We start from the raw sequence: 16,886 nt of genomic DNA on the forward strand, positions 1-16,886 counted from the left end.
AGAAAATATGCAATAATTCGTGTTCCGACTAATATATATATATATATATATATATATATATATATATATATATATATATATATATATATATATATATATATATATATATATATATATATATATATATTAGTATATTTTGGTAGCAGTCTTTCCTGTAGACATATTTTATTAAATATGACCGAAAAGGTAAGATTAATAATTCTAACACGAATTTTCTCAATCTTTCGTACATTATGCTTCACTGTTGGAGGTAAATCAAAAATCACTTCTCCAAAATTCATTTTTATTTCTAGTCTGACGCGACACGGGCGCGTTTCGTAAAACTTATTACATTTTCAAAGACTTCACAAATACACAACTGATTAGAACTTGCGTTTCCCTGATTTTATATCTACATTTGAGTGAGGTGGGAAGGGTGATGTGGCATTACATTTGAGTGAGGTGGGAAGGATGATGTGGCATTAGAGGATATTAATAGGGTATTAAAAGTATCAACACAAGACAGAACACGAAACAATGGATATTGAATAGAAGTGTTTGTAGAAAGCCTATTGGTCCATATTTCTTGATGCTTCTATATTGGAGCGGAGTCTTGAGGTGGGTAGAATATAGTTGTGCAATAATTGGCTGTTGATTGCTGGTGTTGACTTCTTGATGTGTAGTGCCTCGCAAACGTCAAGCCGCCTGCTATCGCTGTATCTATCGATGATTTCTGTGTTGTTTACTAGGATTTCTCTGGCGATGGTTTGGTTATGGGAAGAGATTATATGTTCCTTAATGGAGCCCTGTTGTTTATGCATCGTTAAACGCCTAGAAAGAGATGTTGTTGTCTTGCCTATATACTGGGTTTTTTGGAGCTTACAGTCCCCAAGTGGGCATTTGAAGGCATAGACGACGTTAGTCTCTTTTAAAGCGTTCTGTTTCGTGTCTGGAGAGTTTCTCATGAGTAGGCTGGCCGTTTTTCTGGTTTTATAGTAAATCGTCAGTTGTATCCTCTGATTTTTGTCTGTAGGGATAACGTTTCTATTAACAATATCTTTCAGGACCCTTTCCTCTGTTTTATGAGCTGTGGAAAAGAAGTTCCTGTAAAATAGTCTAATAGGGGGTATAGGTGTTGTGTTAGTTGTCTCTTCGGAGGTTGCATGGCTTTTCACTTTCCTTCTTATGATGTCTTCGATGAAACCATTGGAGAAGCCGTTATTGACTAGAACCTGCCTTACCCTACAGAGTTCTTCGTCGACTTGCTTCCATTCTGAGCTGTGGCTGAGAGCACGGTCGACGTATGCGTTAACAACACTCCTCTTGTACCTCAACACTCCTCAACACTCCTCTCCTAAGATTGAGAAAATTCGTGTTAGAATTATTAATCTTACCTTTTCGGTCATATTTAATAAAATATATATATATATATATATATATATATATATATATATATATATATATATATATATATATATATATATATACACATATACAAATTTGTGAGGGTACCACCTCTGGTGCTAATGTGGGGACCCATAGCCTCGGAGAAGAAAATAAAAAGTATTCAGAGGAGACCTTGTGATTTCCCACTGAACACTAATATTATCTTCTACCACCCCCATTCTTTTGTATGTACACATATATATTTGCTTTATTTGAACTTTGTTACAAAAAAGGAGTTACATATAGGTTACAAAGATGATTATCATAGGTTGTCGAGTTCCTCCAGCTCCTCAGATGGCAGGCAGGAACCCTGGATGCAGTGCGCATTTCCCCTCTGTATCACCACGCTGAGGTGCTGGAAAAGAAAGCTGGCAGCTCTAGGGTCCCTTGTTGTTTCAATGAGCCTAGAACCCAGTTCCTTAAAAAAACTGGTAGCACTTTTACACATGGTTTGCTGCATTATATCTTGCAAAAATCCTCAAATTATGCTAAAATGTACCTGTGGATTGCCCTTAAATTTATTTTAATTAATATAAAACTTTCCTCCCCGGCGTACACAACATTGTGTCCGCCGGGGGTCAATTGAAAATCTGCAGGAGACATATTTTTATGTCTGACGAACAAATATTTCTATAACCCGAAACGCTGCGCGTACTAGTAACTTTACAAGACTGTAAATACTATGCTATGTATTCTCTCTAACCCAATGTACCTTCTTGTATATAAATAAATAAATAAATAAATAAAATTCAATTCTTATCCGATCGACTTGGGGATAGTATGAACATGTTTGCCATAATATTTCGTTTTCTCTAATAGCCTCGTAACCTATTTGGGAGAACGGCATTGTCTTTTATCTTCGTGGTAAAACTATTGTATCGTTGACACGACGAGCGTAATGGACGAAGTTTCTTTATTTGGTGCCGGTCTAACACATCCTTGTGTGAAATTTTATACATATTATCTTCTAGAACATTCATTTGCGAACACAATGGTATAAAAATGAAATACGTACATAGAAAATTAAGGTCAGGACATTGAAAAGAATATTCACTTTTCAATACTGGTTTCGCCGATGTGCAGCAACTGGTAACACTTCGCCCACTTCCCACACTCTTGCGGGTGGGCCGCGATCATGATTCTACATTTATATGCATATGTCCGTGTAGGAAATTTTATTGCGATCTCAGAGATACCAAATTTAACGCTGTAAGACAAGTGTGAAGTTGACAACCCTGAAAAGAATGAAAACATCTCGTCGCTGTTTGGAGCTCACGGCTAGTTCCAATTTTAGTATATGTACTGCCGAAGCGAGTACCTCACGGCTAGTGATCGACGTAGTTTCTTTATTTGGTGGTAGTTTAACTCGTGCTTTGGTGACATTTTATACATATGTTCTTCTAGAACATTCTATTGCGAACACATTGGTACAGAAATGAAATATGTACATCGAAAATTAAGGTCAGTACAGTGAAAAGAGTATACACTTTAACGTGTTGCCGCTCGATTGCCCGAAACGGTGATTCTGTTCCGAACCTGCCGAACCATAATGGAAACAGACCCAAGTATAGGATGGGTTAGCCCAAGTATCGCGTTTTCAAAAGGGTCGCCCGTGTTGGAAAAGACGAACGCTGAAAGAATATTGTTGAAAACATCTTGATAACTGATTAAACCAAAATTATTTATTAGTCAGAAGAAAGACAGAAACGCGATCTATATGTAAAACCTCTACCAGACAAATATTTTAAGTAAAACCGAAGATATTTGTAGTTGTATAAAAGTGGCAGTTTTCATCGCTCGTCGAGCTCGAAAACCGCAGCATTCATCTCAGAACCATACCTATTTCACGCAGATTCCTTAATAAACGTAAGAGTTTTATATGTCACAAGAAAGACAGATATATAAGCTTCGTTCTAAATACCTTACCATGAGCATATTTAAATTTAAAGCGAAGATACGTGTACTTTTATAATAGCCGAGCTCCGACTCCGGACAGATCGATCGACGGAGCAACTCTCTCTCAGAACAATGTTTATTTCACGTGAATTCGTTAATAAACATATATGTCCCAAGAAAGGCAGAGATATAAGCTTCACTTTAAACACCTTACCATACACATATTTAAAGTTCTAATGAAGATTCATGTATTTTAAAAATTACGGAGCTCCGACCCCGTACAGACTGAACGACAGAGCAACTCTCTCTCAGATCAATGTTTATTTCACGTAAATTCGTTAATAAACACAAATGTTTTATATGTCTTAAGCAAGATAGAAATATGAGCTTCATTTTAAATACATTACAATAGACAAATTTATAGCTCAAGTGAAGATACATATGTTTTTATAGTGGCGTTCAGTAGCTTGTCGGGCATGGAGTGCAGACGCCTACGCACTTGCCGATATATTGTATACTTAACAAAGATACGCTAATAAAACCTAAAATCTTATATGCCTCCAGAAAGACCCAGATATGAACATTATTATGATTGCACCAAATGAAATATATCATGTTGGAGGACAAAGATATATCAATTTTAAATTAAGTTTCGACTCCCGCCCGGGCGAGAGAGATGAGGCGACTCTCGCCCCGTCTATTGGAGAGTCTGTCCACTAAAGACCCAAAGCTACTCAAACCCTCTTAGTATTATTTAAGTAATGAAGTAATATGGTATATTTACTCACTATAATGTGGGTGCTGAATGCAGAACATGAGAAAACATATATTTACTCCAAACTAATATAATTTCATTATGAAATAAGTAAATAAGTGGCATCAAAGGAAGTCGACGGTCCAAGCGTCAATGTTGTGGAGCGACTTATCCAAGAAATATCGTTGTTTGGAAAGTGTTTGTTGGCATAGCCAGTTGTCGCACTTCTCTGCACAAATTATCACAAATTTAAATAATAATGTTAACAAGTAGAATACGTATTTTTAATAAAATCTAACATAACTAGCCAGAAAACATTTAACATTTATTAAAAAAATTTTGTTTTGGAAGTTAAATCGACTTAAATGCCTTAAATGCCTCCCAACACCTCAAACCAATTCTATTTGCTGACGACACAACCTTCATTTACTCCAGTCCTGACCCTCTTGCTCTAAATGCCACAGTAAATACTGAGCTAAATAAAGTCCATCTTTGGCTAACTGCCAACAAACTCACCCTTAACATTGACAAAACCTTCTATATTCTGTTTGGCAATAAATCCTCTAGTCTTATAAATCTCAAAATAAACAATACCCAAATTTGTAACAAATTAGATGGCAAATTCCTTGGCATTTTCATTGACCACAAGCTGAATTTCCAGGGACACATTCTAAATATATCAAAAAAAGTTTCAAAAACTGTGGGCATTCTTTCTAAGATCAGATATTATGTACCACGCCCTGCTCTGGTGACTCTCTATTACTCCCTTATCTATCCTTATCTCAACTATGGTATTTGTGCTTGGGGTTCTACTACCCAAAATCACTTACGTCCTCTAATTACCCAACACAAAGCCGCTATTAGAACAATATCCAACTCTGGCCCCAGACATCACTCGGTACCCCTACTCAAATCTCTTAATATGTTAGATATTAAGTCACTGCACATTCTCTCATGTGTATTATACATATATAAAACGCTAAACTATAATGCCAATCCTGATCTTAAAAGCTTCATAGAAGGTTGTAACAGAACCCATGAGCACCACACCAGAAATAAATACAGTTTTGATATTCCTAGAGTACGTCTTAATCAAACTAGAAATGCTCTGCAAATCAAGGGGCCCAGAATGTGGAATGACCTTCCCAACCATGTTAAAGACTGTACCTCTCTCAACCAGTTTAAGATAAAAACTAAACACTACCTAATAAATTCCCTGTAATCTACCTCACTCCTCTATTGTCAATCCATGTCTGTTATTTTCTTTTTTTTTTTCTTTTTTTTAATCAACACTGTTTGTCAACCTATTGTATTTGTGCTGCTTTTTCAGTCATGTTCCCCCTTTTTTTTTTATCTTTATTTGTATTTGTTCTCAACATCTTTTATTCTTTATGCTCAATTAGTATTAAGTTCTAGATATTAATGTTTTTTCTTGCCCGAAACGCATTGCGTAATAGTGGCTTTAGGCATTGTATGTACTAGCTCTATCTATATATCAATCCATTAATGTAACATCACTTGTATGTATATACCTTACCTGAATAAACATCTGAATCTGAATCTGAATCTGACTTCATAGGACAATAGTTTTGTTAAATATATACTTGTTATTCGTTGATATGCGTTCGCTACTTAAACTACCATGTACTGTACTTATGTAAAATCTCCCATGTCTCTTCGCTCGGCTTAGACTCGGTTACAAGTATCTCTGGGAATTCTCATTATCTGCTGGTGTAGACCTGACCAAATGTAAATTGTGTCAACAAAATTATTCGCACACCCTCCGTCACTATGTGATGGAGTGCGAAAAGATACGTGAATTTAGAGACAATTTGTAGCGAGTAGATTATCCAATAATATACTCGCTCCAAATGCATTGTTAATATTCCTGTCAACCTTTGGAGATGAATGAGGTGAGGCGTTGCCCGGGCAATACGTTGAGGAGTTGCCCGGGCATATAAGCAGCAGGATAGCAAACATTAACCAGAGTCTACTTTCAAGTGTGGTCTAGAACAGACACTTGCGAGATACTGTACCGACGCTCAGTGCGCTCAACTCACACCAAAGTATCACCTGTGTACTTCTGTATATTCGACCAAATATATATATAGTATCTTAGTGTCTGTGTTTATTTGTCACCATACTTTACGTAACAATAGAACCGTTACATTGGTGACCCCGGAGAGTTTCGACGATGGACTACAACATGGACTCTCACTGGACCTCCACAGTTGCTGCTTGCTGTGGACCGCAGCCACCTGTCATGGAACGTTGCCAACACCCTTGCCATAGCTATGATTTTCATCGCGATCGTCTCTGCATTTTCATCTACTACGGCTTGCTGCTCCACGATCACTACTCACTCATCTGGCAGCTTCATCAGTAACTACATAATGTGTGATCTACAGCCTGTCCTGCCGACTCTCCGTCGCTGCCAGGGCACTGCTTGTTCTACAGGGGCGCCCACGAAAGCTGCTCTTTCGTCAGATTCATCTACACGTTCACTGCATTCTGATACTCTGCCGACTCAATCACTTTGCGCAGTACAGGACTTACAGCTTGCGTTTCCGACTCTTCGTCGCCTCCAGGACAATTCAGCTCTAGCAGTGATTACCTCGTTGTCCTAACTACGTGCCTACATTACCTCCTAATGTCCTGGTGCCCGAGCCCATCCGCCCCGGATCTAAATGCTCCACCAGCGACCCAAGGACGCTACAATTATGCACATTCTTCTCTCCTGCTACACCGAGCTTGTCCACACACTGCCTACATCTTTTGGTACCAAACTACAATTTCCACAGTCAACAATGTAGTACTCGGCGTGTACAGTCCTAATCAACCCAAGACGCTACAGCTTCGACACAGAGCAGACAGCAGACTACGACCGCATCGAGCCGCCACGCTCTCGCTCCCCGAGTTTAGACACTCACAAATCTCAATCGAGCCGCCACGCTCTCCCACATAGAGCTCCACGACTCCGGCCTCACTCAGCTCTCTGCTCTGCTCCAGGCTTCGTCTCAACGTCTGCGACACTGCTAAATCCAGAGACACATCCGCCGACTACGCAGTTCACTTTTCGACCCCAGTTACCAGCCGCACCACAACCTGATCCTACGACGACGGACGATCCTGTGCGACCTCCCACCCTACGACCCCAGTTAGATGACATCAGCGAAGAGGAGGAAGTTAACTTTGATGGTTATGTAACGCGAGCAGGGCGTACAATTCACTGACCAGCTAAGTTCCTTGATCAAGTATTTTTCCTTTCATCCCCTGGGAGGGGGAGTTCTGTAGCGAGTAGATTATCCAATAATATACTCGCTCCAAATGCATTGTTAATATTCCTGTCAACCTTTGGAGATGAATGAGGTGAGGCGTTGCCCGGGCAATACGGTGAGGAGTTGCCCGGGCATATAAGCAGCAGGATAGCAAACATTAACCAGAGTCTACTTTCAAGTGTGGTCTAGAGCAGACACTTGCGAGATACTGTACCGACGCTCAGTGCGCTCAACTCACACCAAAGTATCACCTGTGTACTTCTGTATATTCGACCAAATATATATATAGTATCTTAGTGTCTGTGTTTATTTGTCACCATACTTTACGTAACAATAGAACCGTTACAAATTCTATAACCAATGTTCCAGCGATGTGTAAATATTTCATTCAAAATGATCTGCTACCAGAAATTTTAGCCAAATATCCCCAGTTTGCTAACTGTAGGTAGTAACTGAGTGATTGTAACCTATCCACCGCTGCCCACTGGATGGGGGGCGGTGTGCAGGACGACATATAAATTTTGACACTAGCTCTCCACATATGTCAGTTGCTTAATTTAGAACCTGTACTTGAGGTCGATCCCATTGTTGATGTGACGACTTAGAATTAGAATTATTAATCTTACTTTTTCGGCCATATTTAATAATATATATATATATATATATATATATATATACAATACAATACAATACAATACAATACAATTTTATTTAGGTAAGGTACATACATACAATAAATATTTACAAGGATTGTTTATATATATATATATATATATATATATATATATATATATATATATATATATATATATATATATATATATATATATATATATATATATATATATATATATATATATATATATATATATATATTATCCCGGAGTATGACCCGCCAAATCGTTATATATATATAGTCAAGTGGATTAAGGCGTCTTGTACATACCAGTTGCGTTGCTCCTGGGAGTATGGGTTCGAGTCACTTCTGGGGTGTGAGTTTTCAGTTATATATATATATATATATATATATATATATATATATATATATATATATATATATATATATATATATATATATATATATATATATATATATATATATATATATATATATATATATCTTATCTACGTCCATGGCTTTCAGGTCCCTCTTGCATACGTCTTTGTACCGCAGCTGGGGCTTGCCTGTTGGACGCTTTCCCTGCATCAGCTCTCCGTACAGGAGATCCTTGGGGATCCTGCCGTCGCCCATTCACACAACGTGCCCGAGCCAGCGCATTCGTCTCTGTTTCAGCATTGTGTACATGCTGTTGATTCTTGCTCTCCCCAAGATGTTGTTTGTCACCTTGTCCTGCCAGGTGATGTCCAAGATGTGTCGAAGGCAGCGCATGTGGTAGGCATTCAGCTGTCTTTCCTGACGGGCGCGGAGTGTCCAAGACTCACTGCCATAAAGGAGATTGCTCAGGACACAGGCTCTGTAAACCTGAATCTTAGTATACTCAGTCAGCCTATTGTAAATTCAGGTAAATCTTAGCTAATTAAATAATCCTGAAAAGTTTGCATATTGAAGGCAGGGCTGTGTTAGCAGCATTATACTCTCTTAGCAAAGTAATGCACTGTTGCCCTCCAACCCAGATGATGGGCACTGGTTCCCATGTCTGTGGACCTATACTTACAACCACGTTCTCGTCTGTGGACCCTCCCTACTTTGGTACGGCTCTCAGTGTGCTTGATAGAGTTAGGAGGGTGTTTGTCTGGTTATGTGAGGTATTTGTTGACCAAACCACACACTAGAAAGTGAAGGGACGACGACGTTTCGGTCCGTCCTGGACCATTCTCGAGTCAATTGTACATTCTCACAATCGACTTGAGAATGGTCCAGAACGGACCGAAACGTCGTCGTCCCTTCACTTTCTAGTGTGTGGTTTGGTCAACATATTTCAGCCACGTTATTGTGACTCCTCGTCTGCAGGTGTTTGTTTGCTAGGTCAGTATAGGTACACAACTGGTCGGGTTCTGATTACACGCGGACACGAGGCGATTCGACTAAACTCATTTTCTGTTTTAAATCTGGATGTATTGTTATGCTAGGCTGTATTAGGCTATGTTATTAAAGTTAGGCTTCATTGGGCTCGGTTGGATTAGATTGGTTTGATGTGGGTTACGTTAGGTTGGGTTGAGCTATGTTAGTCAGGTTTCAAAATTCAAAATTCCACTACGCCACGGAGCAGTCTCTGTGGCGCAGTGGTAAAGCACGTGCCCGGCTCTTCGCCAGCCCTTTGATCCTGGCCGGGAAGGACTGACCGGACTGCAATCCTTAACTGTTCACCCGACAGAGAATAGGTTGTTAAACGATTTGGCGGGTCATACTCCGGGATAAACATTAGGATTAAGGACCTACCCGAAACGCTATGCATGCTATAGTGGCTTTACAAGAATTTAAAAACTCCTTTTTTATATATAAATAAAAAAAATCCGCCGACGAATCGTTTTGTGTGCGATGAGACTTAATTGTATCTGGCATAATTAAAATCTTAACTTAAATAATTCGTTTGTTAGACAATATATGATATTCAGATCTATAAATTACTTTAGAAAGGCCTATAATACATATAAATATTAATTTACACATTCCTGGCGCTATACGCTAGGAATTTCAATACGTTGTTCAAATAATTTTAGGCAGGGAGTCTCTGGGTCGGTTGGTCGCTACGGGGTCATCGACGCCGACCCGGTCAGTCGTCAGGAAGCAGCCGTGGCGTGAGCATCGTCGGTCCAGTGTAGGTAAGGCTGATCATTTTTTTTTTTTTTTTTTTGCAAATATATAGTCTACCTCCACCTACAATGCTTAATGCATTATACATTTGTTCGCTATTATAGCATTGAGTTTTGTAATGTCTCCGACGGATAGCTGATCAACCAGGCTGTGACTCATACGTCAGGCTGCGAGCAGCCGCGTCTAACAGCCTGGTTGATCAGTCCAGCAACCAGGAGGCCTGGTCGACGACCGGGCCGCGGGGACACTAAGCCCCGGAAGCACCTCAAGGTAACCTCAAGGTAAGGAGGGTCATTGTTTCCCTATTTTTTTTCATCCGGGTTGTGTAGTATTCAAATGTTTGTATTCCACTAATGCTAAATAGTCTGTCGTCTCTCGGATATTGTGGAAGATTTTTGAGGATCATGATTTGCCAACATTATATGGGTAGAATATTATGTAGAATACACTTCCCAGTGTTAAACTACCCCGTCGTCAGGCTAGGCTCGTTAACGCGGCGGTCGTCTCCCCCACATCCCAAGACGCATTTATTATCGACTTTCATGTACTATGTATTAAAAAGTTTTTATCGTGTATAAATTAATTTTATATTCTATAATTAATTAGGCGTATAGTAGGTTCGGTATTTAGGTTCTGTTGGCAATAATTTTCACTTGAAGTATGTGGAGGGTGAAGCATTTACAGTTGCCTGTCCTCAGGTCAGGCTCCCCTACGCCGCCGCCTGACCCAAAGCCTCATTCATCAATTTTCTCGCTGTGTATTCAGAATTATTCTCGCGTATAAGGTAATATTATTTCATGAAGTTAATAGTTAACAACTAAATTTACTGACAAGCGACAGTTCAATGTACAAATACTGCAATAGTTTAGTTTAGTTTATTTATTATGCACCCCATACCCATCTTGTGGGTGGTAGTAGAAAGGGTTACAGAGGCACATAATGGGCTCAGGGACTGAAGGTAAGCAAGTTACAATCTTGATACAGTTTACATTTGGTCAGATCTACATCAGCAGATAATGAGAATTCCCAGAGATACTTGTAACCGAGTCTAAGCCGAGCAGTATAGTAACATCTAGAAGCTAGTCCGCTGATATTACTGGATGAACCATAGATGTGTGGCTCCTCTTGCATGATAGTATGATACTGCAATAGAGGAACAACTTCCCAACAGGAAGGAGCGGGGACACCCCTCCGGGAACTGAATTTACCTGAGGGCCACTAACACTAGTGGCCTCGATGAGGGCAGTAAGCCCGCGGCTTGTCAAAGGTCCCCCTATTTGACCTGATGATCCTTTCCAGATGTATTCCAGGGCTCTGGATTCACAACTGGTCGGGCTCTGGATACACAACTGGTCAGGTTCCGATTACATAACTCCAGGGGTGTGACTTGTTGGGCTTTGCGTTGTGCATGGTTGTGCTCCGGTTCGTACATGGTTGTGCTCCGGTTCGTACATGGTTGTGCTTCAGTGGTTGTTTGTGTACTAGTGCTTCAGGTTTGTTTGCTAGGGCTCTGTTTATATGTTTCCTAGAAATTTGAGTTTCTTTTTTGTATATAGTTCAATTGTTTGATATGGCTCCATAGTTGGTGTCCAGGGCAAGTGGAGGGTTTTAGGTAGCTCTAAGCAGATTTTTGTTTGGTCGAGCTAGGAATGGAGTTTGGTTGTGCTCTGGGACTGTTTAGCTTAATGGTGGGGGTTGGATGAGATGTATACTTGCTAGGCTTAAGGTTACACAACTGGTCGGGGTCCGGTTACACAACTGGTGGGGCTCCGGTTAAATAACTGGTCGGGCTCCGGTTAAGTAACTGGTCGGGCTCCGGGGGTGTCACCTGAGTTTTGGGTTGTGCATGGTCGGGCTTCCGTTCGTGCATGGTTGTGATCCAGAGGCTGTATGTTTGGTTCGTTCATGTTAGGCTTGCAGTTAGACAACTGGTTGGGCTCCGGTTACACAACTTGTCGGGTTCCGATTGCATTACTCCGGGGGTGTGACTTGTTGGGCTTTGAGTTGTGCATGGTTGTGCTCCAGTTCGTACATGGTTGTGCTCCTGTTCGTACATGGTTGTGCTCCAGTGGTTGTTTGTGTACTAGTGCTCCAGGTTTGTTTGCTAGGGCTCTGTTTCTTTGCAAGGGCTTTATGTTTGTTTGCGAGAAATTGGGGTTTCTTTTTTTGTGTATAGTTCAATTGTTTGATATGGCTCCATAGTGTGTTTCTAGGACAAGTGGAGGGTTTTAGGTAGCTCTAAGCAGATTTTTGTTTGGTCGAGCTAGGAATGGAGTTTGGTTGTGCTCTGGGACTGTTTAGCTTTATGGGGGTTGGATGAGATGTATACGTGCTAGGCTTACGGTTACACAACTGGTCGGGGTCTGGTTACACAACTGGTCAAGCTTCGGTTACACAACTGGTCGGGCTCCGGTTAAATAACTGGTCGGGCTCCGGTTAAATAACTGGTCGGGCTCCGGGGGTGTCACTTGGGCTATGGGTTGTGCATGGTCGGGCTTCCGTTCGTGCATGGTTGTGATCCAGAGGTTGTTTGTTTGGTTCGTTCATGCTAGGCTTGTGGTTAGACAACTGGTCGGGCTCCGGTTTCATAACTTGTCGGGTTCCGATTACATAACTCCAGGGGTGTGACTTGTTGGGCTTTGGGTTGCACATGGTTGTGCTCCGGTTCGTACATGGTTGTGCTCCGGTTCGTACATGGTTGTGCTCCGGTTCGTACATGGTTGTGCTCCGGTTCGTACATGGTTGTGCTCCGGTTCGTACATGGTTGTGCTCCGGTTCGTACATGGTTGTGCTCCGGTTCGTACATGGTTGTGCTTCAGTGGTTGTTTGTGTACTAGTGCTTCAGGTTTGTTTGCTAGGGCTCTGTTTATATGTTTCCTAGAAATTCGGGTTTCTTTTTTGTATATAGTTCAATTGTTTGATATGGCTCCATAGTTGGTGTCCAGGGCAAGTGGAGGGTTTTAGGTAGCTCTAAGCAGATTTTTGTTTGGTCGAGCTAGGAATGGAGTTTGGTTGTGCTCTGGGACTGTTTAGCTTAATGGTGGGGGTTGGATGAGATGTATACTTGCTAGGCTTAAGGTTACACAACTGGTCGGGGTCCGGTTACACAACTGGTGGGGCTCAGGTTACACAACTGGTCGGGCTCCGGTTAATAACTGGTCGGGCTCCGGTTAAATAACTGGTCGGGCTCCGGTTACACAACTGGTCGGGCTCCGGTTAAATAACTGGTCGGGCTCCGGTTAAATAACTGGTCGGGCTCCGGGGGTGTCCCTTGGGCTATGGGTTGTGCATGGTCGGGCTTCCGTCCGTGCATGGTTGTGATCCAGAGGTTGTTTGTGCACTAGTGCTCCAGGTTTGTTTGCTAAGGCTCTGTTTATATGTTTGCTAGAAATCCGGGTTTCCTTCTTTTGTATATAGTTCAATTGTTTGCTATGGGTCAATAGTTGGTGTCCAGGGCAAGTCGAGGATATTTGGTAGGGCTAAGCAGATTTTTGTTTGGTCGAGCTAGGAATGGAGTTTGGTTGTGTTCAGCTGGGACTGTTTAGCTTTGTGGGGGTTGGATGAGATGTATACTTGCTAGGCTTAAGGTTACACAACTGGTCGGGCTCCGGTTACACAACTAGTGGGGCTCAGGTTACACAACTGGTCGGGCTCCGGTTAAATAACTGGTCGGGCTCCGGTTAAGTAACTGGTCGTGCTCTGGGGGTGTCACCTGAGTTTTGGGTTGTGCATGGTCGGGCTTCCGTTCGTGCATGGTTGTGATCCAGAGGTTGTTTGTTTGGTTCGTTCATGTTAGGCTTGCAGTTAGACAACTGGTCGGGCTCCGGTTACACAACTTGTCAGGTTCCGATTGCATTACTCTGGGGGTGTGACTTGTTGGACTTTGAGTTGTGCATGGTTGTGTAGGGTTCGGATACAAGACACTCCTTACATTGACAACATCGCACACTAATATTTTTACCACTTCGGACACCAGCTTTCGATGTTTCGCATATGTGTACGTGTTCCACATTAAAACGACAATATAATGCTATTAACAATTAAAATCTTCTATTTAACAGGCATATAGTTATTAAGTGAAGTTTAGTGATGTAATAGACATAATCCAGAGTTGGTAAGGACGCCGCCCGCCAGCGTAAACACACACACCCGAATGCCCACAAACACGATACAACGCACAAAACACAACACTTCTGTCAGTTTTTAGATAAACTCCTTTTATATTTATTATGTGAGAGTTATACTTGTATAAAATGATAGCTATTATAGGTAAGCGCCTAATATTTAATATTAATCAATAAAAAAGAAGTCAGAAGCCACACGCCTGTCTGTACATGTCTTTTGTGTAAAAGTATTTTGGGCGCTCATGTACTTGTGCGCTAGCTGGCGTTCACAAATGTTCTCGCCTACAAGCATTAGAATTAAACAAACAAATTTATTTTTTCATTTATATACAAGAAGAGAAGGCTACCCTTGAGTCTGTAATATTCATCTGATCACTGGTCTCCCATTTGGTCCTCATTGCTTTATCTTACTATTATTGAATGTCAATAACCGTATTATGCAATTTCAATTTCTTCTATTTCTTTCTTTATTATGCACCCAATACCCATCCCGTGGGCCGTGGTGTAAAGGATTACAGAGGCACATAATCGGTTCAGGAACTGAACCCTCTAGTTCGTTTAGCTAAGCAAATAACAAGTTACATTACAAACGCTAGTTACATTACAGACGCTAGTTACAAAATTATTAATGTTGTATACACATGTACACACACACTCATACATATATATATATATATATATATATATATATATATATATATATATATATATATATATAATTATATATATATAATAAGTATGTATGTATGTATGTAAGGAGAAAGAGAGAGAGAGAGAGAGAGAGAGAGAGAGAGAGAGAGAGAGAGAGAGAGAGAGAGAGAGAGAGAGAGAGAGAGAGAGAGAGAGAGAAGGAGAGAGAGAGAAAGAGATGAAGATCGAGACAGAGAAATAGATATAGACAGAGTCAGGGAGAGAATGTTAGACACAGAGACGTATAGATAAGGATATGCAAAGTCAGTGAGAGAATGACAGATACAGCGAGGAAAGAGACAGAGAGATAGGCTGACACAGAGAATGTCAGAAACGAGGAAAGGCAGAGACAGAGGGACAGGGACAGACGGACAGGGCCAGAGGAGGGACGGGGGAACAGAGGGGAAGCAGTGGGACAGGGAGGGAGACAGGGACAGAGAGGGGGACATGGACAGAGACAGAGGGACAGGAACACAGGGACAGAGACAGAGGGACAGGGTCAGATAGGGGGACCGGGGGACAGAGGGAGGAGAGGGGGGCAGGAGACCAAGAGAGAGGGGACAGAGGAGAGACAGGGGATTGAAAGAGTGGGCAGGGGGACAGAGGGAGGGACAGGGACAGACAGAGAAGGACAGGAACAGAGGGACAGAAAGGGCGGACAGGGGGACAGAAAGGGTGACAGAGAGAGGGACAGGGGGCAGAGATAGGGACAGGGGAAGAGAGACAGGGACAAGGGGACAGAGATGGATAGGGGGACTGGAGGAAATGGAGGGGGGACAGATGATGGACAGCGGACAGAAAGAGTGGGCAGGGGGACAGAGGTACAGGGGACAGAGAGATGGACAGGGGGACATAGAGGAACAGGGGGACAGAGAGTGACAGGGGGACAGAGAGAGGAACAGGAGGACAGAGAAGAACAGGGGGACAGAGAGAGACAGGGGGGACAGAGAGAGGGACAATGGGATAGAGAGGGACAGGGGGACAGAGAGATGGAAAGGGGGGACAGGGGGACAGAGGGGGACAGGGGACAGAGAGGGGGAAAGGGATCTGGGACAGAGGACAGAAAATGTGGGCAAGGGGACAAAGTGCGGGACAGGGGACAAAGATGGACAGGGGGACAAAGATGGACAGGGGGGACAGGAGGAAAGGGGGGAGATGCATGAGGGGAAATGTTTGCGGAAGATGGAGAAGGGGTATTTAGAACGGTAAGTTAGAGAGCGGGCAACTAAGGCCCATCATTGAAAAACAAATGAGCAGCATTGCAATAGCAGGAGCCACGCACATCTTTAGCCTGCGTTGTTGAGACATTGTCAATTAAGCGGTGTCCAATAGCAGTATCTTCGGTATTTAAGCGATACCTTAAAAAATACTGGAAATATTGAAAGATATTAATCCAGATATTAATCCCCTTGTGCAACGCACACAAGAGGCAACAGCTTCTAGCTCTACAAGCGGCAATAATAGAGAATAGGCGATTGTTTTCACTCATAGTGTAATAAACCCACGGACCCACCCACCCGCTGAAGCCGTAAATGCCAAGACATTACTTCCGTTTAAAATTAAGCCGGAATAATCTTCAGGTATGTGGAGGATGTGGGAGGCCTTTGATCAACCGCCGACTTCCTGCCCCGTCGACGGGGCCATCAGCCCTCAGTGTGCCCTCAGCCAAAATAATGTGAAACATGTATGTGGGTGTATTAAATATTTTAATTTATTATTTCCAAGATTTAGCTGTTAGCTCTTGGACCCCGCCTTTCTAAGCGTCGGTTGTCTAATGTACCGACTCTCGGCCTCTTTTCCTCCATCATATCTAAACAACATATATTTTTATCTAACACACACACACATCCCCAAGATGCAGCCTTTAGCAGCTTCCTGACTTTCAGGTTCCTATTTACTGCAAGGTGAATAAAGGCATTAGTGTGTGTATGTTTGTGTCTGTG

The sequence above is a fragment of the Procambarus clarkii genome, chromosome 44 (genome assembly GCF_040958095.1).
Source record: "Procambarus clarkii isolate CNS0578487 chromosome 44, FALCON_Pclarkii_2.0, whole genome shotgun sequence".
NCBI classification, from domain to species: Eukaryota; Metazoa; Arthropoda; class Malacostraca; order Decapoda; family Cambaridae; genus Procambarus; species Procambarus clarkii.